This window comes from Bombus fervidus, unplaced genomic scaffold (assembly GCF_041682495.2).
Source record: "Bombus fervidus isolate BK054 unplaced genomic scaffold, iyBomFerv1 scaffold0057, whole genome shotgun sequence".
NCBI classification, from domain to species: domain Eukaryota; kingdom Metazoa; phylum Arthropoda; class Insecta; order Hymenoptera; family Apidae; genus Bombus; species Bombus fervidus.
The window spans coordinates 25,001-37,500 of NW_027212620.1; the positions used below are offsets into that span (position 1 = coordinate 25,001).

At 43.9% G+C, this 12,500-nt stretch overlaps 2 non-coding genes across 2 annotated transcripts; both read left to right on the plus strand.

Annotated features, from left to right (window-relative positions):
- The first annotated feature begins 6,159 nt into the window (after positions 1-6,159).
- LOC139997328 (small subunit ribosomal RNA) lies at positions 6,160-8,083 on the plus strand. The gene has a single exon (XR_011802729.1). It is a non-coding gene; the product is annotated as a small subunit ribosomal RNA (ribosomal RNA).
- A 2,833-nt stretch (positions 8,084-10,916) lies between these two features.
- On the plus strand, positions 10,917-11,071 carry LOC139997325 (5.8S ribosomal RNA). Its single transcript, XR_011802726.1, has one exon. It is a non-coding gene; the product is annotated as a 5.8S ribosomal RNA (ribosomal RNA).
- Positions 11,072-12,500: the final 1,429 nt, after the last annotated feature.

Below are 12,500 nucleotides of genomic sequence, written 5' to 3' on the forward strand. Positions count from 1 at the left end.
TTTAAATCCAATAGAGATAACGTCTCGAGGGCGTGCCCGGGCGCCACTCCCCCCCCCCCAACCCCCCGCATCGCGGGTCAGCGCCGGGGTACGTACGATATTCTTAAGGTACGTACGTACGTACGAAAATACGACGACGTAATTCGCAAGGGCGAGACGCGCGCTCGCTCCTCTTTTACTTTTCGTTCTCTCGTTTTTTCCTTCTTTCACCATCGACCAAACCGCTCTCGATCGATCCAAGAAACGAGACGAAAGTAACGAAAAATTAACGTAACGAAAATATACCGTGGACGTACGAAGTAACGGTCGCGATCGTTGCTCGCTCGCTGCGCTCGCTCGAACTTATACTAGCCCAACCCAAAACCGATCCCGCGATTTCTCCGATTTCAAGAGAAATCGAGGAACGAACGCGAAAAAGGGATTGGTTTTGGGTTGGGCTAGTTTTTTTTTCGAGCGAGCGCAGCGAGCGAGCAACGCTCGAGAGCCCGTCTGACTTTGAAAAATTTTCGTACCGAACGGTTATTTCCAGTTATTTCGCTTAAAAGCGTTGTGATGCGTATATATTTTTACATAAATGGGAATATCATGTATTCCTACGTCGGGATTAAGCGTTTATTTCGTCCCGAGAACGTTAAAAAAAAATTTTTAATCGAACCGTTTTTTCGAATTTTTTCGCTTAAAAGCGTTACAAGGTGCTAATATTTGTGCATAAATCGCTTTAGAATGACGTTTTACATCGGGATTAAGCGTTTATTTCGTCGCTGGAAAGTTATATAAAAAAAGTATGATCGCGCCCGGGACGTTGGAACTTAGTCGCATTCTCGACCGGTACGTAGGGACTTAGAAAAATTTTCGACCGAAAAGTTATTTCGAGTTATTTCGCTTAAAAGCGTTATAAGGTATGAATATTTTTATAGAAATCGTTATGGTTCGACGAATTCTAGTCGACTGTAACGATTTCGTTTTATTTTTTTAAAAAATTGCCCCCTCCGGACCGACATGACCGGGCGGTTGGCACTTCGTCGATCCCCCGGCCGGTACGTAGGGACTTAGAAAAATTCCGGTCCAAAAAGTTATTTCGAGTTATCTCGCTAAAAAGCGTTACGAGGTATGAATATTTTTATATAAATGGCAATATTATGTATTTCTACGTCGGGATTAAGCGTTTATTTCGTCCCGAGAACTTTAAAAAAAATTTTTTAATCGAACCGTTTTTTCGAATTTTTTCGCTTAAAAGCGTTACAAGGTACGAATATTCTTGCATAAATCGCTTTAGAATGACGTTTTACGTCGGGATTAAGCGTTTATTTCGTCGCTGGAAAGTTATATAAAAAAAGTATGATCGCGCCCGGGACGTTGGAACTTAGTCGCATTCTCGACCGGTACGTTGGGACTTAGAAAAATTTCGGACCGAAAAGTTTTTTCGAGTTATTTCGTTAAAAAGCGTTACGAGGTATGAATATTTTTATAGAAATCGTTATGGTTCGACGAATTCTAGTCGAACGTAACGATTTCGTTTTATTTTTTTAAAAAATTGCCCCCTCCGGACCGACATGACCGGGCGGTTGGCACTTCGTCGATCCCCCGGCCGGGACGTAGGGACTTAGAAAAATTCCGGACCGAAAAGTTATTTCGAGTTATCTCGCTTAAAAGCGTTATGATGCGTATATATTTTTACATAAATAGCAATATTACGTATTTCTACGTCGGGATTAAGCGTTTATTTCGTCCCGACAACGTTAAAAAAAAATTTTTAATCGAACCGTTTTTTCGAATTTTTTCGCTTAAAAGCGTTATAAGGTGCGAATATTCTTGCATAAATCGCTTTAAAATGACGTTTTACATCGGGATTAAGCGTTTATTTCGTCCCCGAAAGGTGCCGTAAAAAATTTACGATCGCGCCCGAGACGTTGGAACTTAGTCGCATTCTCGAGCGGTACGTTGGGACTTAGAAAAATTTCGGACCGAAACGTTATTTCGAGTTATTTCGCTTAAAAGCGTTACGAGGTATGAATATTTTTATAGAAATCGTTATGGTTCGACGAATTCTAGTCGAACGTAACGATTTCGTTTTATTTTTTTAAAAAATTGCCCCCTCCGGACCGACATGACCGGGAGGTTGGCACTTCGTCGATCCCCCGGCCGGTACGTAGGGACTTAGAAAAATTTCGGACCGAAAAGTTATTTCGAGTTATCTCGCTTAAAAGCGTTACGAGGTATGAATATTTTTATATAAATGGGAATATTATGTATTTCTACGTCGGGATTAAGCGTTTATTTCGTCCCGAGAACTTTAAAAAAAATTTTTTAATCGAACCGTTTTTTCGAATTTTTTCGCTTAAAAGCGTTACAAGGTGCTAATATTTGTGCATAAATCGCTTTAAAATGACGTTTTACATCGGGATTAAGCGTTTATTTCGTCGCTGGAAAGTTATATAAAAAAAGTACGATCGCGCCCGGGACGTTGGAACTTAGTCGCATTCTCGAGCGGTACGTAGGGACTTAGAAAAATTTCGGACCGAAAAGTTTTTTCGAGTTATTTCGTTAAAAAGCGTTATGAGGTACGAATATTTTTATATAAATGGGAATGTTATTAAGTTTTACGTCGGGATTAAACGTTTATTTGGTCCCGAAAACGTTAAAAAAAAATAGTGGACCGACGCGACTCGGCCCGTCGGACTTTGTCATACTCTCCACCGGTACGTAGGGACTTAGAAAAATTTTCGACCGAAAAGTTTTTTCGAGTTATTTCGCTTAAAAGTGTTATAAGGTATGAATATTTTTATATAAATCGCTATATTATTATATTTTACGTCGGGATTAAACGTTTATTTGGTCCCGAAAACGTTAAAGAAAAATAGTGGACCGACGCGACTCGGCCCGTCGGACTTGGTCATACTCTCCACCGGTACGTAGGGACTTAGAAAAATTTTCGACCGAAAAGTTTTTTCGAGTTATTTCGCTTAAAAGTGTTATAAGGTATGAATATTTTTATATAAATCGCTATATTATTATATTTTACGTCGGGATTAAACGTTTATTTGGTCCCGAAAACGTTAAAAAAAAATAGTGGACCGACGCGACTCGGCCCGTCGGACTTGGTCATACTCTCCACCGGTACGTAGGGACTTAGAAAAATTTTCGACCGAAAAGTTTTTTCGAGTTATTTCGCTTAAAAGTGTTATAAGGTATGAATATTTTTATATAAATCGCTATATTATTATATTTTACGTCGGGATTAAACGTTTATTTGGTCCCGAAAACGTTAAAAAAAAATAGTGGACCGACGCGACTCGGCCCGTCGGACTTGGTCATACTCTCCACCGGTACGTAGGGACTTAGAAAAATTTTCGACCGAAAAGTTTTTTCGAGTTATTTCGTTAAAAAGCGTTATAAGGTACGAATATTTTTATATAAATCGCTATATTATTATATTTTACGTCGGGATTAAACGTTTATTTGGTCCCGAAAACGTTAAAGAAAAATAGTGGACCGACGCGACTCGGCCCGTCGGACTTGGTCATACTCTCCACCGGTACGTAGGGACTTAGAAAAATTTTCGACCGAAAAGTTTTTTCGAGTTATTTCGTTAAAAAGCGTTATAAGGTACGAATATTTTTATATAAATCGCTATATTATTATATTTTACGTCGGGATTAAACGTTTATTTGGTCCCGAAAACGTTAAAAAAAAATAGTGGACCGACGCGACTCGGCCCGTCGGACTTGGTCATACTCTCCACCGGTACGTAGGGACTTAGAAAAATTTTCGACCGAAAAGTTTTTTCGAGTTATTTCGTTAAAAAGCGTTATGAGGTATTAATATTTTTATATAAATCGTTGTATTATTATATTTTACGTCGGGATTAAACGTTTATTTGGTCCCGAAAACGTTAAAAAAAAATTTTTTATTCGAAAGGTTTTTTTGAATTATTTCGCTTAAAAGCGTTATAAGGTGCGAATATTCTTGCATAAATCGCTTTAAAATGACGTTTTACATCGGGATTAAGCATTTATTTCGTCGCTGAAAAGTTATATAAAAAAAGTATGATCGCGCCCGGGACGTTGGAACTTAGTCGCATTCTCGAGCGGTACGTAGGGACTTAGAAAAATTTCGGACCGAAAAGTTTTTTCGAGTTATTTCGTTAAAAAGCGTTATGAGGTATGAATATTTTTATATAAATCGCTATATTATTGTATTTTACGTCGGGATTAAACGTTTATTTCGTCCGTGGAAGGTTAAAAAAAAACGGACGGATACGACCGGGCCTTTGGAACTTTGTCTCATTCTGGACCGGTACGTTGGGACTTAGAAAAATTTCGGCCGGCGGAAAAGTCCGAAATACTTATTTCGAGTTATTTCGTTAAAAAGCGTTATAAGGTATAAATATTTTTGCGGAAACGGTTATATCTCTATTAAATACAACTGGATTAAACGTTTTTTCGAATTTTTTAAAAAATTTGTGTTCGACGAACTGACACGACTGCGATATTTGTTTAATTATTTCGTTAATTAACGTTGCAAGGTATATATTTTTTTGCATATTTCTCGTTGTTTCAACGTGTTCTAATCGATTAAGAACGTGGTTTTTGTCCGTATTCGTTAAAAGAGGTGGTTTACTGATGCGATTTTGAAAAAAAAAAAAAAAATTAAATTTTTCGATAAAAACTCGTTTAAAATATTAAAATAAGCGGTGCGTTAAAATATCTCGACGATAGGACGTTTTATAAGGGTACTTTATTGGAACAAAGTGGTCGAGCGTTTCAGAGACTAAGTCCGACGGTACGTTGGGACTTAGAAAAATTTCGGCCGGCGGAAAAGTCCGAAAAGCTTATTTCGAGTTATTTCGTTAAAAAGCGTTATAAGGTATAAATATTTTTGCAGAAACGGTTATATCTCTATTAAATACAACTGGATTAAACGTTTTTTTCGAATTTTTTAAAAAATTAGTGTCCGTCGAACTGACACGACTGCGATATTTGTTTAATTTTTTCGTTAATTAACGTTGCAAGGTATATATTTTTTTGCATATTTCTCGTTGTTTTAACGTGTTCTAATCGATTAAGAACGTGGTTTTTGTCCGTATTCGTTAAAAGAGGTGGTTTACTGATGCGATTTTGAAAAAAAAAAAAAAATTAAATTTTTCGATAAAAACTCGTTTGAAATATTAAAATAAGCGGTGCGTTAAAATATCTCGACGATAGGATGTTTTCTAAGGGTAGTTTATTCGAAAAAAGTGGTCGAGCGTTTCAGAGACTAAGTCCGACGGTACGCTCTAACGGAGGTTTTACATGGTAAGCGCCCGGCCGCTGGCCCGGCCGGCGCCGACCGTCCGGCCGGCGCTTTGGTATCTATAAGAGACACGTCGAGTCGGACGGTCCGGACGGAACAGCGTCGAGCGCGTGGCTATTCTACGGCCTCGGTTGAGAATTCAGTCACCGCTCCTCGAGTCTTAGTGAACTTTTTTACTATTTCTCGACTGTTCCTTCGTTCTCGTATCGACTCTTTCTCTACACTGCTGCGCCGCGGGTCGCTGTCCTGGACGTAATGACCAAATAACGTGGCAAGGTTCCCCTTAGTCGGGAAGCTGGATCCTGTATGCTCGCACTAACTTTAAAAAAAGTTAGGGCAGTGTGCTTGTTACTAACTGAGTATCAATTCATGCTGGTTCGGCAGAGACCGTTCCAAAACTTATGTTATAGCGTACGCAGTACGTTTTAAACATACGAAAGGCTAATGGGGAGCGTACTACCTTTTAGGAAGTGCGTTCTTTCTGATTGGAGAATATCAAAAGAACGAACGAATATGTTTCTTACGAGGACGGTACGTTCAGCATGCAGTTTACGTGCTTTTTACCGCTAAGGCATATTCGTTCAACCAACAAACCATTCTTACAGAATGATCCTATGAACAGAATGATCTTAAAATATTCCACACAAACAATCAAACGAACGAAAGAAAGTAAAGAGAGAGTGGCGAAATGAGAGAGAGTAGTGGCGTTCGACGTTACAACGGGAATTAAAAGGGTGTCGTCGAACGTTCACTAAGAACGAAAAGTCTCGTCGTACGGTGTTACGGACCCACCTACGACACTCTGAGGCTATTTTAAAAAGAGAGTCTTTTGACTCTAATATATAATATATATATAAAATACAAAGTTCCCTGGTTGATCCTGCCAGTAGTCATATGCTTGTCTCAAAGATTAAGCCATGCATGTCTCAGTACATGCCGCATTAAGGTGAAACCGCGAATGGCTCATTAAATCAGTTATGGTTTCTTAGATCATACTTAAACTTACTTGGATAACTGTGGTAATTCTAGAGCTAATACATGCAAACAGATTCGTACCAGAGATGGTACGAATGCTTTTATTAGATCAAAACCAATCGGTGGCGGATGGCTCGTCCGTTCGTCCATCGTTTGTTTTGGTGACTCTGAATAACTTTGTGCTGATCGCATGGTCATCTAGCACCGGCGACGCATCTTTCAAATGTCTGCCTTATCAACTGTCGATGGTAGGTTCTGCGCCTACCATGGTTGTAACGGGTAACGGGGAATCAGGGTTCGATTCCGGAGAGGGAGCCTGAGAAACAGCTACCACATCCAAGGAAGGCAGCAGGCGCGCAAATTACCCACTCCCGGCACGGGGAGGTAGTGACGAAAAATAACGATACGGGACTCATCCGAGGCCCCGTAATCGGAATGAGTACACTTTAAATCCTTTAACGAGGACCAATTGGAGGGCAAGTCTGGTGCCAGCAGCCGCGGTAATTCCAGCTCCAATAGCGTATATTAAAGTTGTTGCGGTTAAAAAGCTCGTAGTTGAATCTGTGTGTCACAGTGTCGGTTCACCGCTCGCGGTGTTTAACTGGCATTATGTGGTACGTCCTATCGGTGGGCTTAGCTCCTCGCGGGGCGGTCCAACTAATATCCCATCGCGGTGCTCTTCACTGAGTGTCGAGGTGGGCCGATACGTTTACTTTGAACAAATTAGAGTGCTTAAAGCAGGCTACCTTCGCCTGAATACTGTGTGCATGGAATAATGGAATAGGACCTCGGTTCTATTTTGTTGGTTTTCGGAGCCCCGAGGTAATGATTAATAGGGACAGATGGGGGCATTCGTATTGCGACGTTAGAGGTGAAATTCTTGGATCGTCGCAAGACGGACAGAAGCGAAAGCATTTGCCAAAAATGTTTTCATTAATCAAGAACGAAAGTTAGAGGTTCGAAGGCGATCAGATACCGCCCTAGTTCTAACCATAAACGATGCCAGCCAGCGATCCGCCGAAGTTCCTCCGATGACTCGGCGGGCAGCTTCCGGGAAACCAAAGCTTTTGGGTTCCGGGGGAAGTATGGTTGCAAAGCTGAAACTTAAAGGAATTGACGGAAGGGCACCACCAGGAGTGGAGCCTGCGGCTTAATTTGACTCAACACGGGAAACCTCACCAGGCCCGGACACCGGAAGGATTGACAGATTGATAGCTCTTTCTTGATTCGGTGGGTGGTGGTGCATGGCCGTTCTTAGTTGGTGGAGCGATTTGTCTGGTTAATTCCGATAACGAACGAGACTCTAGCCTGCTAAATAGACGTAAATTATGGTATCTCGAAGGCCCCCGGCTTCGGTCGGCGGGTTTTTACTACCAACGTACAAACAAATCTTCTTAGAGGAACAGGCGGCTTCTAGCCGCACGAGATTGAGCAATAACAGGTCTGTGATGCCCTTAGATGTTCTGGGCCGCACGCGCGCTACACTGAAGGAATCAGCGTGTTTTCCCTGGCCGAAAGGCCCGGGTAACCCGCTGAACCTCCTTCGTGCTAGGGATTGGGGCTTGCAATTATTCCCCATGAACGAGGAATTCCCAGTAAGCGCGAGTCATAAGCTCGCGTTGATTACGTCCCTGCCCTTTGTACACACCGCCCGTCGCTACTACCGATTGAATGATTTAGTGAGGTCTTCGGACTGGTGCGCGGCCAATGTGATAAGCATTGCCGATGTTACCGGGAAGATGACCAAACTTGATCATTTAGAGGAAGTAAAAGTCGTAACAAGGTTTCCGTAGGTGAACCTGCGGAAGGATCATTAACGAAAAATACAAAAACACAAAGAATATATTTGACTTGAACACTGTATAATAAAATATATATAATATCGTCGGTAAGGAGCCGTACTCCTCCTATATCGACACAAAGTATATACGACGTATTAACAAGCTATATACTTTGACAAAAGCCAAATTTTTTACAATAAGGAGGTGGGAGACGCTCCAGTTACGAAACTATACGAAGAGTGTGGCACTCTCTCTCGATCATCGGGATGAAGAGATATACTTTTACACGAATAATTCGAGGCGCCTGCGTGAGGTCGTACACAGAAAGACCCGCCGTCTCCGAATAATATTATAACAAACGAAAAACTTAAAAATATTCTCGAGGCGCCTGCGTGAGGTCGTAAACAGAAAGACCCGCCGTCTCCGAATAATATAACACACGGAAAACTTAAAAAGATTCTCGAGGCGCTTGCGTGAGGTCGTACACAGAAAGACCCGCCGTCTCCGAATCCTATAACACGAAACCGCTACTATTAATAATAATAATAATAATAATAATAACGATATGTGAGGGAACTTGAGCTGAACACATATCGAAAAAACTAAAAGTTACAGTGGAAACCACGTGTAATGAGAAATGCGATCGAGGCGCCTGCGTGAGGTCGTACACAGAAAGACCCGCCGTCACGATCTCGTATTTCGTATTTGCATCGTGGAAATCCAACGAACGAACAATATAATATATAAACTAAAATCTCTAAAGTGCCTCGTGTCGGAGAGATCACTGCTCACACCTCTTCTATATTTCGTAGTTGCGTTGCGTAGGCCTCACCTCCTAGCAACGGGACATAAGGAAGACTGCTCTTTGGGATCGAACGAAGCGTCTATAACGAGTCGTCGACGAGAGCGAAAGAACGCGAATAGCGAGCCGCAGAAAAATAGGATACCGAATTATATATCTTCGAAGGTTCTCTTCGAAGATCCATGGATACCTATATCTGCGCGTCTCCAGCTATCTCGCGCGTCTCTCCAAACTCTCGTCGTTCCTCGAAACGTGCTTCCTACCCAAAGGGCGTTCGTTCTTCCTATGTCGTTTCGTTGTCGTTCGTTTCAACGGCGAACGATATACGATGTTCGACAAAACGAAACCACGTTGTACGTTCGTACTCGTGGATCGGGTAACCTAGAACGAAAACGCATTGCGTGGATGTTGGCCCGAAAAGATATATACCAGTGCGAGTGATGGTAAAGAGTATAACGATTCTTAACTAGACGAAGTTGGTTCGGAGGGGACCGCCGGCCGTCTCTCTATCCTCGCGAGTCTAATGCCTCGTTCCGTCGCTAGAGTTTTTCAAACTCTGCTTCTGGCTATCGGGAAGAATAGACCGCGCGCGAGGAAGAGGAACGACGACCGTGCGCGTCCCATCGATTTTTTTTATTTTTACCTGAACCACCGAAGTCGATTCAGAGGGGACCGCCGGCCGTCTCTCTATCCTCGTTGTCGTGAGTCATATGCCTCGTTCCGTCGCTAGAGTTTTTCAAACTCTGCTTCTGGCTATCGGGAAGAAACGACCGCGCGAGGAAGACGACGACGACGACCGTGCGCGTCCCATCGAATTTTTTTTTATTTTTACCTGATCGACGGAAGTTTCGTCCGGTTCGTCTCTTTTACCATCGTCTCGTCGACCCGTTCAGAGGGGACCGCCTGTCCATATCCTCGTTGTCGTGAGTCATATGCCTCGTTCCGTCGCTAGAGTTTTTCAAACTCTGCTTCTGGCTATCGGGAAGAAACGACCGCGCGAGGCCGATGGCTGCGAGTCCCATCGAATTTTTTTTAAACGCACGCACACACATACACCTGAACGGAGATGCGTTCCTTTTCGTCGCGATTTTTCGCGCTTTAGTCGTCGTTGTCGCCATCCGTTCGGAGGGGACCGCCGGCCGTCTCTCTATCCTCGTTGTCGAGAGTCTAATGCCTCGTTCCGTCGCTAGAGTTTTTCAAACTCTGCTTCTGGCTATCGGGAAGAAAAGACCGCGCGAGGAAGAGGAAGGACGACCGTGCGCGTCCCTTTCGAATTTTTTTTTATTTTTACCTGAGCGACCAAAGTGGATTCAGAGGGGACCGCCGGCCGTCTCTCTATCTTCGTTGTCGCGAGTCTAATGCCTCGTTCCGTCGCTAGAGTTTTTCAAACTCTGCTTCTGGCTATCGGGAAGAATAGACCGCGCGCGAGGAAGAGGAAGGACTACCGTGCGCGTCCCATCGATTTTTTTTATTTTTACCTGAACCACCGAAGTCGATTCAGAGGGGACCGCCGGCCGTGTCTGTATCCTCGTTGTCGAGAGTCTAATGCCTCGTTCCGTCGCTAGAGTTTTTCAAACTCTGCTTCTGGCTATCGGGAAGAAACGACCGCGCGAGGAAGACTACGACCGTGCGCGTCCCATCGATTTTTTTTTACCCGAACGATGGAGATGCATATCGGCTGTTTGCTTCGAATAACTGGACGAGAGGAACGAACATATATATATATCATGGGCTAGCCACCGTGCGCTTTCTTCGCGAGATCGTGTGCTGTACAGAGGATTCAGAATCGGGTGTTATATCCCCGTCGTTTCCTGACGAACGGAGCTTCGATCTCGTTGGTTGTTATATATTATAATGCACTTTACGCCCGGTCGGCGGGCTGCGTGTGTCGTCGCGCAGTCCGTCCGATTTCGTTTTCGAACGTATTTTCGTGTCGTCAATCATATGGCGACTTCCGCGCGTTCGATTCCCGTTGGTCGGACGTTTGTCGGATATCGGCTTCTTTCGAACCGAGAATAAGAGTACAAAAACCTGAGTACACAAACAAAAATCCATGCATAAACGATTACCCTGAACGGTGGATCACTTGGCTCGTGGGTCGATGAAGAACGCAGCTAATTGCGCGTCAACGTGTGAACTGCAGGACACATGAACATCGACATTTCGAACGCACATTGCGGTCCACGGATACAATTCCTGGACCACGCCTGGCTGAGGGTTGCTCACGTAAACCTAAGACTGCTTGCGTTGCGTATCGTTGCTCTCGGTCCGTATCTCTCTGTTCTTTCTTGCCTCGTCGACAGCCCGCCGTCGTTCGTTTTATCTTTAAACGAACGTTTCTGAGTCGGAGGACGAGCGCCAAGCAAAAGAATACGAATTAAAGAGCGGTCGAGGGCTCGTACGCGACGTACGAGCGATTGTTGGACGTTCGTCGGCGTTCGTCGCTGGATCGTGTGGAGACCGGCGTACGCATGCTCTCGATACAAATATATATGAAAAATCTATCGCGTTCACGGGAGACTCGCAAAACTACCTCCGTCTCTTCTCTGTCCCTTCTTGGCTTGACAACCCGCCGTCGTTCGTGTTTTACGAACGTTTCTGAGTCGGACGAAGCGCAAGAAGAAGGATACGAATTAAAAGAGCGCGGAGAGAACCGTCGTCGTCGACGCGGTTATCGAGATACACAGAGCGAGTTTTCTTCGTGGCCGATTTTTTTTTTCTTTTTGTATCAGCCTCTGCTACGTTTTGTTAGTCTTCGATAAGCACGAATGACCGCGCCCCCGACGTCGTCTTAAATGAATTTTTGGCGAGACTGAGAGAAAGCAAAAATATTTTTGAACAAAGTCAGTCGAGAGAGGAGAGAAAAGAGAACCAAGATATTAAAACCTAAACCTAAACTTGGTGGCGTAACGAAAAACTGTGTGCCTTAAAGAAACACAACCGTCTTTTCATCAAGATGTTTTTACTCGTACAGCCCCAGGGATCGAATACCCACTCCGTCTGTTCGTGCGGCAGAGATGTATTCTGCAGGCGCGAGACGACTGACGAGAAGACAACGAGGACCGTCGCATCGATGGGTCGTCGTTGCGTTTTTCATCCTCTGTGCTTTTTTCTGTTCTTCGCGAACCCAGAGAAAGCCGTAGATCCGGGAACGGACACACGAGATTTCTTCGAACGCTGATGACTTAGGGAGATGATCCCCAGCGTTGCGCGGAGATCGGAGAGTACGCGTACATGTATCGGGACGAATTTTTCCCCGTCGGTCGCGTATCTCTCTGCCCGCGCGCCTGGCCCAAAGCCACGTTCGTCGGAAATCAACGAAAAGTGTGTTACGATCTAGCGTGCGTCTACGATCGGCTATATTTAAGGGTGACGAAGAAGAGAAAAGCTCACGGTGTTGCGCAACGTTTCTGTACTCGATTTTAAGATGTGCATGTGAGTCCGTTACAAAGTTGTTCGGATCGTCGAAAATAGTCGTTTTCGTCGTCGTGCGAAAGAGAATAATCTCTGACATTGGCACGGAGAGATCGCGCAGAGGAAGAGAACGATCCTCTTTGGCGAGGCTCGAGAAAGACTAACGAAACTTGATTAGAGACGAGGTATACACGCGCCGTACGTACGACGTACGCGCGTGTGATTTTTTTTTGCTT